Genomic DNA, 12,488 nt, shown 5'->3' with positions numbered 1-12,488 from the left:
TTATTGGAAATAGGCACTATCTATAAAGTAGTCTTACCAAAAGTGATATGAAGCCTGATTCTGATCAGAGCCTCTACATCTACCAATTTATCAGAAATGTACCAGACGAAAATGTGGGAGATGCAATCAGCAAAATTCAGGCTGAGGGAGACTCTACAGGAAAAAAAATGACAAGTTTCCTTGAACAAAAATGGTGGGGTAGAGTTGAGGCAGGGAGAAGAATTGAGAGAGAGAGAAAGACATAACGAGAAAGAGAGGATTTGCCATAAGAAATAAGAAACAGACCAACCAATTTTAAAACACGGATTTTCTTTTTTCTGGATCCTGATTCAAATAAACACAGTTAAGAATTGTTACATGAAAATGAGAAAAATATGAACACGGACTAAGAATGTGTTGATATTAAGAAATTATTGATAATTTTAAGTATGAAAACAGTATTGTACTTACGTGTGTTTCCCTTTTGTTTTTAAATGTAGACATCCTATAGAGATGAAAATTTTAGAGATGAAATGATATTAAGCCTGGAACTGGCTTCGGAATAATCTGGAGAGGTAAGAGGTGATAATACATGAAACAAGACTAGCCGTGAGTTCATTGTTGATGCTGGGTTGATAGTAAATTTTGCTCATTATATTATTCTATTTTCTATTTTACATTTTTTCAAATGTCCATAATAACAAATTAAACAAAAAACAAAAACAAAATCATATAGGTGATGCAATCCATACTGTCCTATGGGAAGAACTGCAACCCTGAAAACAGACAAAAAATGGCTATTGTAGTTAAAACACACTTACCCTCTCAGAGGGTAAGGTTGACAATGACAGAGATCAGAGATACTATGTAGATGTTAGAAGTGTCGAGGCCCACAACCAGAACTGCTGAAAGGAGTTTTATATACAGTCCATGTTGGGTGTATCAGCAGGGAAGAACTAGAGTTTAAAAATTAGAAAAATACCTTATGACACTGCTTTGTCATTTAATATTTATTAATCAAGCACTGTTCTAAGCTTGGAGATACAGCAGTACCCAAGAGAAACAGAGTGTCTGTCCTTGCGAAGCTTAAATCGGTAGCTCTATATTTCAGATGAAGATAAATAATAAGAAGAAAAATATGGAAAGGAAGAAAAAAATACCTTGAAATACCTGGAAGCATGAGTGTTCAGGGTTGAGGGCACCACAAATGCAAAGGTACTGAGGCAGTCAAGCATACTGTGTTTAGGGAGAATTAAGTAGGTCTGCATACTAGAGCAAAGTGAAAGTAGGAGAGAGTGGTGGCCATTGGAATAGAAAGGGGGATAAGACCAAATCACAACAAGGATATCGGAGCTTGTTCCAAATGTGATGGAGAGCCACTGGAGGGTTCTGACAAGGGGACTTTGAGTTGATTAGTGGTTTCATAAGACTACTCCAGCTGCTCCGTGGAGTAGAGACCACAGGGACCAAGAGCAGAGGAGGTGAGGCCATGCAGAAAGCTACTTCAAGGGGTCCAGGAAGATCTTGGGTTTGGCCACCACCAGGGCAAACATGGTCAGAAGTGTTTAGACTCTGTGATAAACTAGTAGCACCTGGTGGATGTGGACACAAAAGAGAGGAACCAAGATTGACTCCTAAATTTTTGACATGAGCAACTAAGAGAATGAGTTGCCACATTCTGAAATGGAGAAGACAGAGAGAGCCATGAGTCTGGGCATGGTGGTGGAGAGGAAGCAAGACTCTTCATCTGGACACATGGAGTTTCAGAGGCCTATCACATCTGAGTGGAGTTGTCAAGGGGGGTCTGTAGTTAGGGGAGAACAGCAGGGAAGCAAAGCAAACAGGATATTTCAGCATGTAGTAGTTATTTAAAGTCATAAGAAGAAATGAGACTGGATTAAGGGAAGCCAAGGATGAATATTGAGGGCACCCCAACCTGGAGAATCTGGAAGGGACTCTGAGGGGCCACAGGAGAGAAGCATTAGGTGGGGCTCTGGGAGCTGTGACTAAAGCCACTGAAAGAAGAGTCTGAGTGACAGTGTCCTCTGCTGCTAAGGGATCCAGAGAGGTGGGCACCAAAACCAACTGCAGGCTGGGAGGCTGGTTTCTGGCTTGTTGGGAACAGTGTCAGCCAGAGTGGGCTCTGGAGAGACTGAGGGAAGAAAGTGGAGGTGGCAAGGTGAACAGTGGCTTCAGGAGTATAACTGTAAGGAAGCTGACAAATGGGGCTAGGGCTAGAGCGGGATACCTGGTAAAGGTCGGTCTTGCTCCGTGACGGAAGACATTGCTACATGCGGGGCTATGGAGAAAATGGTCTAGCAAGAGGGGAAGCAGGTGATGCTGGAACAGAGCCCTGGGTGGCTGAGGGGGAGGGGAAGGGATCCATGAGCGAAGAGTCTGACCTCAGGCAGGAGCCCCGCTGGTTCACTTTATTTGTTACAGGTGTGAAAGCAGCATCTGTAGGAACAGAGGCAGGGAGGGGAGTAGAATTGGTGATGAGGGGAGGTGAAAGTTCTACTCTGATGACAGAAAGCAAGGTCATCTGATGAAAAAGAGGAGGAAGGTATGGGAGCTAAGAAATGCTATAGACTCAGGCTAGAGCTCAGGAGCATGAAATGACTAGAGAAATATCACAGGGAGGCCAGCCATCCTGGGGTCCTATTGGAGCCTGATAGTCATAAATGTAACGAGACCAGTCAGCAGGAGTGTGTCTTCTCCTTCAGCTGGATAGAGATGCTCAGGTGCAGGTGTGGAGCTGCTGGGGGTTTGCTTTGCCCAAACCCAGACTTAGAGAAAAACACAGAGTAAAATGCAAGATGGGCTTTACATATAAGAAAGAGAAACTGGGGCAATCAAATTTAGAAGTTTGACCGTCTTTCTGTTATCTGGTATAAAGATAACAGATTAATCAAATGATCTAATAAAAAACTTTGTGGTGTAGGATTATAAATTTTTAGTGGATTATTATAAATAAAATACCTACTACAACCATCCCGGCAATCTTCCAGATTCAGAAGCCAATGTAGTACCTTGGGGTTATAACTATGAGCATCAGTTACTGTATCAGTTAAAGAAGTACTAGCCTTGATGTTAGAGAGACGAGGAAAAGATGATATACTTGATAGAATTCCAGATAACCCAACTCACATTCTCACTGAATTCCTTAATATAACCTCCCATCCTGAAAGTACTGCAGGAAAAGAAATCACGGGACTCAAAATCCTTTTTCCAAGGCCTGAGATTAGTGGGGGTAGATGAGTAAAGACGATTTATAAGTCACTGTGAGTACAAGGGACATAAATTTCAGACACAAAGGAAATAAAAGAAGTGAGCACCAAACCGCATGAAAAGAAGAGTTTCTTCTTTGAATTTTACTGCATTAATTTAATTCTATACCTAGAAATAGTGAAAATGACTTAAGGCAATTTTTTTCTTTCCAGAAAAGTCTGAAAGATTATGCTTTTGAAAGGTAGAAGGGGAATAACTTACAAAAAATACCATGAAAGATTTATAAAATATAAAGCTATAAAGTAGGCTTTTTCCAAAGACACTGAAATTTAGGATCTTTGAAAAAACTATGTTCTCCAACAAGTTCTATGAGATTAACGGAGAAAGTGTTTAAATTTTTTTGACAAAAATCTCAGCGTGTCCCTTAAAACCTGGAAAGTCTATGAGGAGAATACTAGATGATAAGTATACAACAATAAATTATCTTCTACTTCCTAGAATTTCAGGTAAGGGCAGATTTCTGTGAGGCCAGTGGTGTCAATAGTAGCCTGTGCTAGAAAGATGGCACAGTGTCTTTCTTTAAAACCCTGGGTGTGGTGCATAAAAAATGAATTCTAGAACATTGAAAAAAATAAAAGTAAATTAAATAAAAAAACACAGAGCTCCTATATTTTCAAAGAAACTCTTATGTGCTATTATGAAACAGGGAACTGGTTAATGGTTTTTTTTTTTTTAAGGGCCTCACAAAATACAGAGTATTCCATAAGCCAATTATTTTAACATGACTGCTTTTAGTAAAATTCCATTTTCCCTGTAATAATATTGCATTCCAAATTTCCCCTTTATATAGCTATCTCAAGTGTCATACAATAGTTAAGACAAAAGGAAGTTCAGAATATTCTCTGTAGATAAGTAGGGGAACAAGTCATATGTTTCTTAATATTAGTACAAATTAATGAGCTTTATCAAAGATATTGGTGAAATATGAATTTTTAGACCCAGCAGCCCCTGCTTAATCTCATTTTGAGCCCATTGCTTGCCCTATAGGACACCACTCCCTCCTCTCGTCCATCCCTCCTCTGGTTTTGATAACACTGTACTGATTCCCTTCCACTGTCTCACTGAGCCTCCCCTCTGGCCCCCATTTGGCAACCACCATCCTTCCCTGATTCCCAAATAAACCTGTGGTCCATCGTCCACTCAATATATTTCTATCCCATGCAATTCACTGATCCTCACCTCCATCCCCAAACTATCTTTTTTGTTTTATTTTTTTTTTTTCTTAAGATCTTATTTTCTTATTTGAGAGCGAGAGAGCACAAGTGAGAGGGAGGACCATGCGGGGCTCAATCCCAGGACCCTGAGATCATGACCTGAGCCAAAGGTAGACACTTAACCAACTGAGCCACCCAGGTGTCCCTATCTCTTTTGCTTCAAATCCAAAGTTCTAGATTCCCCTGAAGAACAAGAGTACCTACCTCTCAGTACCAGCTAAATTGATCTTTAATTCCATCTGCTATAAATAGAATCATCTTTGCAAGTTAGTTTTTTTTTTTTTTTTAAGGTTTTATTTATTTATTTGACACAGAGAGAGATCACAAGTAGGCAGACAGGCAGGCAAAGGCGGGCGGGGGCTTGATCCCAGGACCCTGAGATCATGACTGAAGAGGAAGGCAGAGGCTTAACCCACTGAACCACCCAGGTGCTCCTGCAAGTTAGTTCTTCGTCCTCTCTTCTGTTATTTGAGTCAACAACCTTGTACTAATTATACCTATGCCAGGGGTGATGAAAAGCCCTAGGGGCATAAAAGACACTCACTCACTACCGTGGAGGCCTTGTTGCACTATGGTGAGCACAGAGGCTTAAATGCTGACATTAATATAATAAATAAGTGCTCATCTGATTATAAGAATGAAGAGCTACAGGGGCGTAGCCAGCTCTAAGCTGAGCAGCTGGGCCTACAGCCACAGGTGAGGATGAGCTCTCTGATTCGTGGTTTGAGGCTTGGATACATTGAAGACAAAGCGAGGAATCAGCTAAAAATGCCAAGTATTCCCTTGCCTAGTAAATAAAACGCCAAGTATGAAACCTATGCTATATATTGCTATTAATTGGTATATAGAAGCCTTCATGCCTTGCTGGGAGGCAGGGCACAGACTGGTTTAAACATTCGGCATTTCTACACTATTGTGTGTATCCCCAAAAAACTCTCACAGAGGTCTGAAAGGATGTCCCTTGTCATGTTATTTATGATGATAGGGCCTTGGGAGCAACCTGTTATTCATATTGGGAGGGGAGGAAGCTAAGAAGCTGCGGGGTCCAACAGCATATAATGGAGACACAAAGCAAGGAAGTAGGGATGCAGTGCTCTCCAGAATGGAAGGTGTACCAGAGAAGTGGGAGGAGGAAGAGGCATCTTTAACACAGGCTCAGCACAGAGAGAGTAGAGAGAGGGAGCCTACTATAGCCCAAGGTACCTTCCAATTTGAACAGGATTTGCTCAGAGGCTTGGTAGAGATAAGTCTGTGGCCCCCAAATCTTCAGGGCTGAAGCTGGGGGTTACTTGAGAAGGTTGAAATGCGTCTTTCTGTTACCATCAAATCTTGTCTTTCCAGACTCAGCTCTCTAGCAAACCCTTGCCCATACCACGGTGGCTTTTTGTTTGTTTGTTTGTTTTGGTTTGGTTTGTTTTTTTATTATTATTAAATTTATTTCTTTTCAGCATAACAGTATTCATTATTTTTTCACCACACCCAGTGCTCCATGCAATCCGTGCCCTCTATAATACCCACCACCTGGTTCCCCCAACCTCCCACCCCCCCGCCACTTCAAACCCCTCAGATTGTTTTTCAGAGTCCATAGTCTCTCATGATTCACCTCCCCTTCCAATTTCTCCCAACTCCCTTCTCCTCTCTAACTCCCAATGTCCCCCATTGTTATGCTCCAAAAATAAGTGAAACCATATGATAATTGACTCTCTCTGCTTGACTTATTTCACTCAGCACAATCTCTTCCAGTCCCATCCATGTTGCTACAAAACTTAGGTATTCATCCTTTCTGATGGAGGCATAATACTCCATAGTGTATATGGACCACATCTTCCTTATCCATTCATCCATTGAAGGGCATCTTGGTTCTTTCCATAGTTTGGCGACCGTGGCCATTGCTGCTATAAACATTGGGGTACAGATGGCCCTTCTTTCCACTACATCTGTATCTTTGGGGTAAATACCCAGGAGTGCAATTGCAGGGTCATAGGGAAGTTCTATTTTTAATTTCTTGAGGAATCTCCACACTGTTCTCCAAAGAGGCTGCACCAACCTGCATTCCCACCAACAGTGGAAGAGGGTTCCCCTTTCTCCACATCCCCTCCAACACATGTTGTTTCCTGTCTTGTTAATTTTGGCCATTCTAACTGGTGTTAGGTGATATCTCAATGTGGTTTTAATTTGGCAGAAGATATGAACAGAGACTTCTCCAATGAAGATATACAAATGGCTATCAGACACATGAAAAAATGTCCATCATCACTAGCCCTCAGGGAGATTCAAATTAAAACCACATTGAGATATCACCATACCACGGTGTTTTGCTATGGGGCCCAGATCAGAGCCCTTATCCCACAGGACTAGAATCTCCCAGGAAGTGGTACACAGAATGGTTAAGGCTCTGAGCTTTTAGTTACACTGCCTGGTTTCCATGTATCTCTACGGTTGCATGGCCTTAGGCAAGTTATTGAACCTCTTGATTCATTCATTCTTGATTTCATTTTTAAAATGAGATAATGTGGGGTGCCTGGGTGGCTCAGTGGGTTAAGCCTCTGCCTTCGGCTCAGTTCATGATCTCAGGGTCCTGGGATTGAGTCCCTCATGAGGCTCTCTGCTCAGCAGGAAGCCTGCTTTCCCACCCCCACACCTGCCTCTCTGCCTACTTGTGATCTCTCTCTGTGTGTCAAATAAATAAATAAAATCTTTTAAAAAGTAAAATAAGATAATGCTTATAGTACCTATTTCATAGGGTTGCTCTGGAATTAAATTAGATAAATCAGACAAAGTGCTTAGAATAGCATTTGGCACATAGTAAGAGTTCCATAAATGCAGGTGAATATTATTTTATGTATATATTTGTATACAGAGCACAAAGTCAAGCATCAACATCTAGTGATGACTTTAAACCTGTTTGTATATTACCCCAATGGTATATAGAATTTATGCTTATTTTTCTCACAATACAGTCTAGGTACAGGAGGCCTTAAGAATAAGTTAAACATCAAGCCTATGTGCCTTCTTCCAAAGTCACCTGCTTCATTTTTTGTATCATGTAATTTCAATGTCCTGCCCTGGAATGATATTCCCTGTTCCTAGACATTTTTGCAGTGGGTATGATCTTACTATTTTATGAGTCCATAACAATCAAAAATTTACTTGTAATGTCATATTAACCATTAATTTTTAACAAATATTGACATCAACATGGGGCACCCGGGTGGCTCAGTAGGTTAAATCCTCTGCCTTTGGCTCAAGTCATGATCCCAGGGTCCTGGGATCGAGCCCTGCTCAGCAGGGATCCTGATTTCCCCTCTCTCTCTCTGCCTGCCTCTCTGCCTACTTGTGATCTCTGTCCAATGAATAAATAAAATATTTAGAAAAAAATATTGACATCATCAGTTCTCTCTATGTGAACATGGATGACTAGGTCAGGAATTAACAAATTTTTCTGTATAGGGCCAATAATAAAAGTTTTAGGCTTTGTGTGCTACATAAATATCCAAAAATTCTCACCCTGATGATTCCACAGAGTCCATAATTTCCCCCTTTAAAAAAACCCATCAGTCTGCATACATTTATACTGTGTACTTGGGACAGATGTGTCTGATGTTTATGAAGGGGCAACATGTCACAGAGTTTCCATGACCACCATCAGTCTGCATCTGAAAAACCACATGGGGATTTAAGGGAACCACCCTGAGAACCAGAGTCCTTGCATATTTGACATTTCTCTTTGCTATACCCAAGACCATGCCAGCTTTTGTCTTATGATAGAATTAACTTCATTCATTTTACAGTTGAACTGTGTGACTTGATATTCACTAAGTAGAATACAGCAAAATAGTATGAAGGAAGGATAGGTGACAGACAAGATGTGATAGAATTCTTTTTTCCTATTTGCCCCTGAGTGATGGCAATGAAAATACTTTGAGGGATACCAGGAAGGAATTTGAAAAGGGTAGAATTAACAGGGATAAATAGAGGCTACTCTGTCAGCCGCTGGAAGCATCATCACTAAGCCTGTTTGAAATCTTTGAAACGTGAAAATTTGTGGTTTCCCTTCAAATCTGACAAGTTCTTGATGCACCTGAAAGATGAAAGTGGTGAGAGACTGTGGATATCCAAATGCACAGTGTATTCCTTGGGGCACTGTGTAGAACTTTTTGGTCCTTTGCTGATTCTGAGCACCAAATGGGAAAGGTCAAATTGGAATCCCAGCAGTTTCTTGACAGCAAAATGAAGAGATGTGGTAAAATGAACACTTTTCTAACAAAGAAACAGACTTCTGAATTTGTAAACTTATAAAACATATAGTAGGTTCAGATTTGCCATGTTTATAAAAACAAGAAAATAGGATAAAAGCCTCACCAGAGACAATAAGCAAAATTGAATAGAAATGCTAACTTTTTGAGGCACCTGAGTGGCTCAGGTCATTCAACAACCAACTCTTGACTTCAGCTCAGATCATGATCTCAGGGTCATGAGATGGAGTCCTGTGCCAGGCTCTGTGCTCAGTGGGGAGTCTGCTTCTCTCCCTCTCTCTCTTCCTCTCCTTCTGCCCCTCCCCCTGCTCACATGCAGATGCACACTCTCTCCCTCTAAAATAAATAAATATATCTTTAAAAAAACAATGTTAACTTTTCTATTAAAAAGTTTGAAAATAATGACTATACCAAGACTTTGATGAGAGAAGGGTAAGTGTACTGAAAGGTACACCAGAAAAAAATTTGTGTTTTCATTTGTTTGATAATTTATTTTTCTAGTTATCAAAGTAATCCATAGAAGAAGGGACAGCAAAGGCATTAACCTATTAACTGAGACTATTTTAGGATGATGAGGTTGTAAGTGAACTTTAATTTCTGTTTTATACTTTCCTATATTTTTTCCATTTTTATAATTACAGTGTATTTATGAGCAGACACAAACAATAAATACTAAATGAAAAAGAAATTCTCCTTTCTTAATAATCATATTATTTTTGATATTACCTTCAATAGGAAAGCTTCCAAACCTCTAGAAGGCCCTACTCTTCTAAAACTGAATTTGTAACTCTAAAAATAGTCAGGCTCCAGTTTTGATGTTTGCCCACAGCTTTTAGGCCTCACCTTTCTTTCCTTGGTGAGCCACATCCTGGCAAGCTGGTCAGTAACAGCAGATGCTCCCTCCTTTGGATCCAGTATGAGATTTAAACCACACAAACCTCTGTCCTCCAGCAAGAATTCTCACAACAGCCCCCCACCCAACAACCACAATAAAAGCCCAGATCCAGCCTCTTTCCCTTGCTCTTTTGAGCCATTTATATGAAATTGTACAAAAGGCAAAAATCATGATGCAGGGCATATCAGTGGCGGGCTTGGCCTGAGACAGGAGCAAAACTTGACTGCAAAGGAAGAAGGAGGCACTTTTGTGGTGAGAGAAATGTTCTATATCTTAATCATGGTGCAGGTTTAAGGATGGTGCATGTATAATGAAATCTGTAGAACTAGACAATTCTGGTGAGTGAATGTCATTCGTTATAAATTACACCTGAATAAAGCTAAGTTTAAAAATTTGAACAGAAAGAAAATTTTTCCAATATATAAAGCAAAATAGCAAACATTGGCCTAAATGATACTACTTATCGCAATAAATTGATCCTAACTTTTCTCTCTATTATGGCAGTACTAACAGCAGAAACTTAGATTGGGTAAAAAATTTAAGTCATTAACCAAATACGAAATTAGTTAATAAAAAACATAAAGGAGCTAACCAATAATAATACAATAATAGTAGGGGACTATAACATCCAACTTATATCAATGGACAGATCATCTAAACAGAAAATCAACAAGGAAACAATGGCTTTGAATGCCACACTGAACCCAATGGACTTGACAGATATAGTCAGAACATTCCATCCTAAAATGACATTCTTCTCAAGTGCACGTGCAATATTCTCGAGAATAGATCACATGTTAGGCCACAAAGCAAGGTTCAACAAATTAAAAAAAAAAAAAATGAAGTCACACTATACATCTTTGCAGACCATGAAGCTATGAAACTAGAAAGCAACCACAAGAAAATGTTGGAGGCCACGGCATGGTTGGAGTCGTGGATCAAACCATGCCCTGCCTTGTGTCTCCTTTAAAGTCCAGACGCCTTGATAAGGATTTAAGGACAGGAAAGTTGAGTAACACTGCGGAAGGGTCTGTGCCACATGTCGTGCGCTCGCCTACGTGACTTCCCACATGCTCCCCCTACAGAAGGGAACAATGTGGTCAGGGTCATGAATTCTTAGTTGGTCCTTGTTGTTCCTGTATTGCCCATAACCCACTCCCTGGTTGATTGTCTTGCATCAATAGTAGCTAATGGCATTAGCCATGACTACCTGGCATCACGAGATTTATTTGTAGTTAATGTAAACTTGTTATAGGAACTTGCGGTCATATGACTAGATACTGATGTATTACTCCTTCTATTGTGGTCTGCCTTATAAATGCTTGTAAGATGTGGAATAAAATCGGCACTGTTGGACATCCTCCTCAGTGCTCCTCCTGCCCCCATCTCTTTGTCTCTTAATTTCTTTTCACCATCCTCTTACCCTCATGTTCCTGGTTGATTTGTCATGCCGGCCACGACAAAAAAAGTCTAGAAAAATCATAGATGCCTAGAGGTTAAATAACACACTGCTGAACAATGAATGAGTCAACCAGGAAATCAAAGAAGAAATTAAAAAGTACATGGAAACAAATGACAAGGAACACAAAACAGTCCAAAACCTTTGGAATACTGTAAAAGTGGTTCTAAAGGCAAAGTTTATAGCAACACAGGCCTATACAAGAAGTAAGAAATATCTCAAAAACAACCTAATCTTACACCTAAAGGATGTAGAAAACAAACAAACAAACAAACAAACAAAACCTAAAACCAGCAAGAGAAATGAAAGAATAAAGATTAGAGAGAAAAAAAAGATATAGAAACCAAAAAAAAATGGGTCAATGAAACCAGGGGCTGCTTCTTTGAAAAAAATCAATAAAATTGTAAACTTCTAGCCAGAACTATCAAGAAGAAAAGATAAAAGATTCAAATAAATAAAATCACAAATGAGAGAAGGGAAACAACAACCAATACCACAGAAATACAAACAATTATATGAGAAGATTATGAAAACTATATGTGAACAAGGTGGACAACCTAGAAGAAATGGATAAATTCCAAGAAACATACAAACCACCAAAACAGAAGCAGAAATAAATAGAAAATTTGAGCAGACCGATATCCAAAAAAGAAACTGAATCAATAATCAAAAAACTTCCAACAAACAAAATCCAGGACCAGATGGCTTCATAGGTGAATTCTACTAAACATTTAAAGAAGAATTAATACTCATTTTTCTCAAACTATTCCAGAAATAGAAAAGGAAGGAAAACTGCAAATTCATTCTATCAGGCCAGTAGTACCCTGATACCAAAATCAGTATAGATCACACACACACACACACACACGCACACACACACACACACACACGAGAGAGAGAGAGAGAGAGAGAGAGAGAGAGCGCTACAGGTCAATATCCCTGATGAACACAGATTCTAAAATCCTCAGCAAAATACTAGCAAACCAATATTCACCATGATCAAGTGGGATTTATTCCTGGGTTGCAAGGGTAGCTTAATAGGGCAAATCAATCAACATGATACATCACATCAATAAGGGAAAGGATAAGAACTCTATGGTCATTTCAATAACCTCAGGAAAAACATTTGACAAAGTACAAAATCCATTCATGACAAAAACCCTCAAGGGGTGCATGGGTGGCTCAGTTGGTTAAGCATCTGCCTTTAGCTCAGTTCATGATACCAGGGTCCTGGGATCGAGTCCTGCATCAGCATCAGTGTCAGCAGCAGGGATCCTGCTTCTCCCTCTCCCTCTGCTACTCCCCTTGCTTTTGCATGCACAAGCTTTCTCTCAAATAAATAAATAAATAAATAATATTAAAAAAATAAACACTTGACAAAGTAGATTTAGAGATAA

Source organism: Mustela nigripes, chromosome 5 (assembly GCF_022355385.1).
Source record: "Mustela nigripes isolate SB6536 chromosome 5, MUSNIG.SB6536, whole genome shotgun sequence".
Classification (NCBI taxonomy): domain Eukaryota; kingdom Metazoa; phylum Chordata; class Mammalia; order Carnivora; family Mustelidae; genus Mustela; species Mustela nigripes.
Note: the sequence above shows the minus strand (reverse complement) of the source record.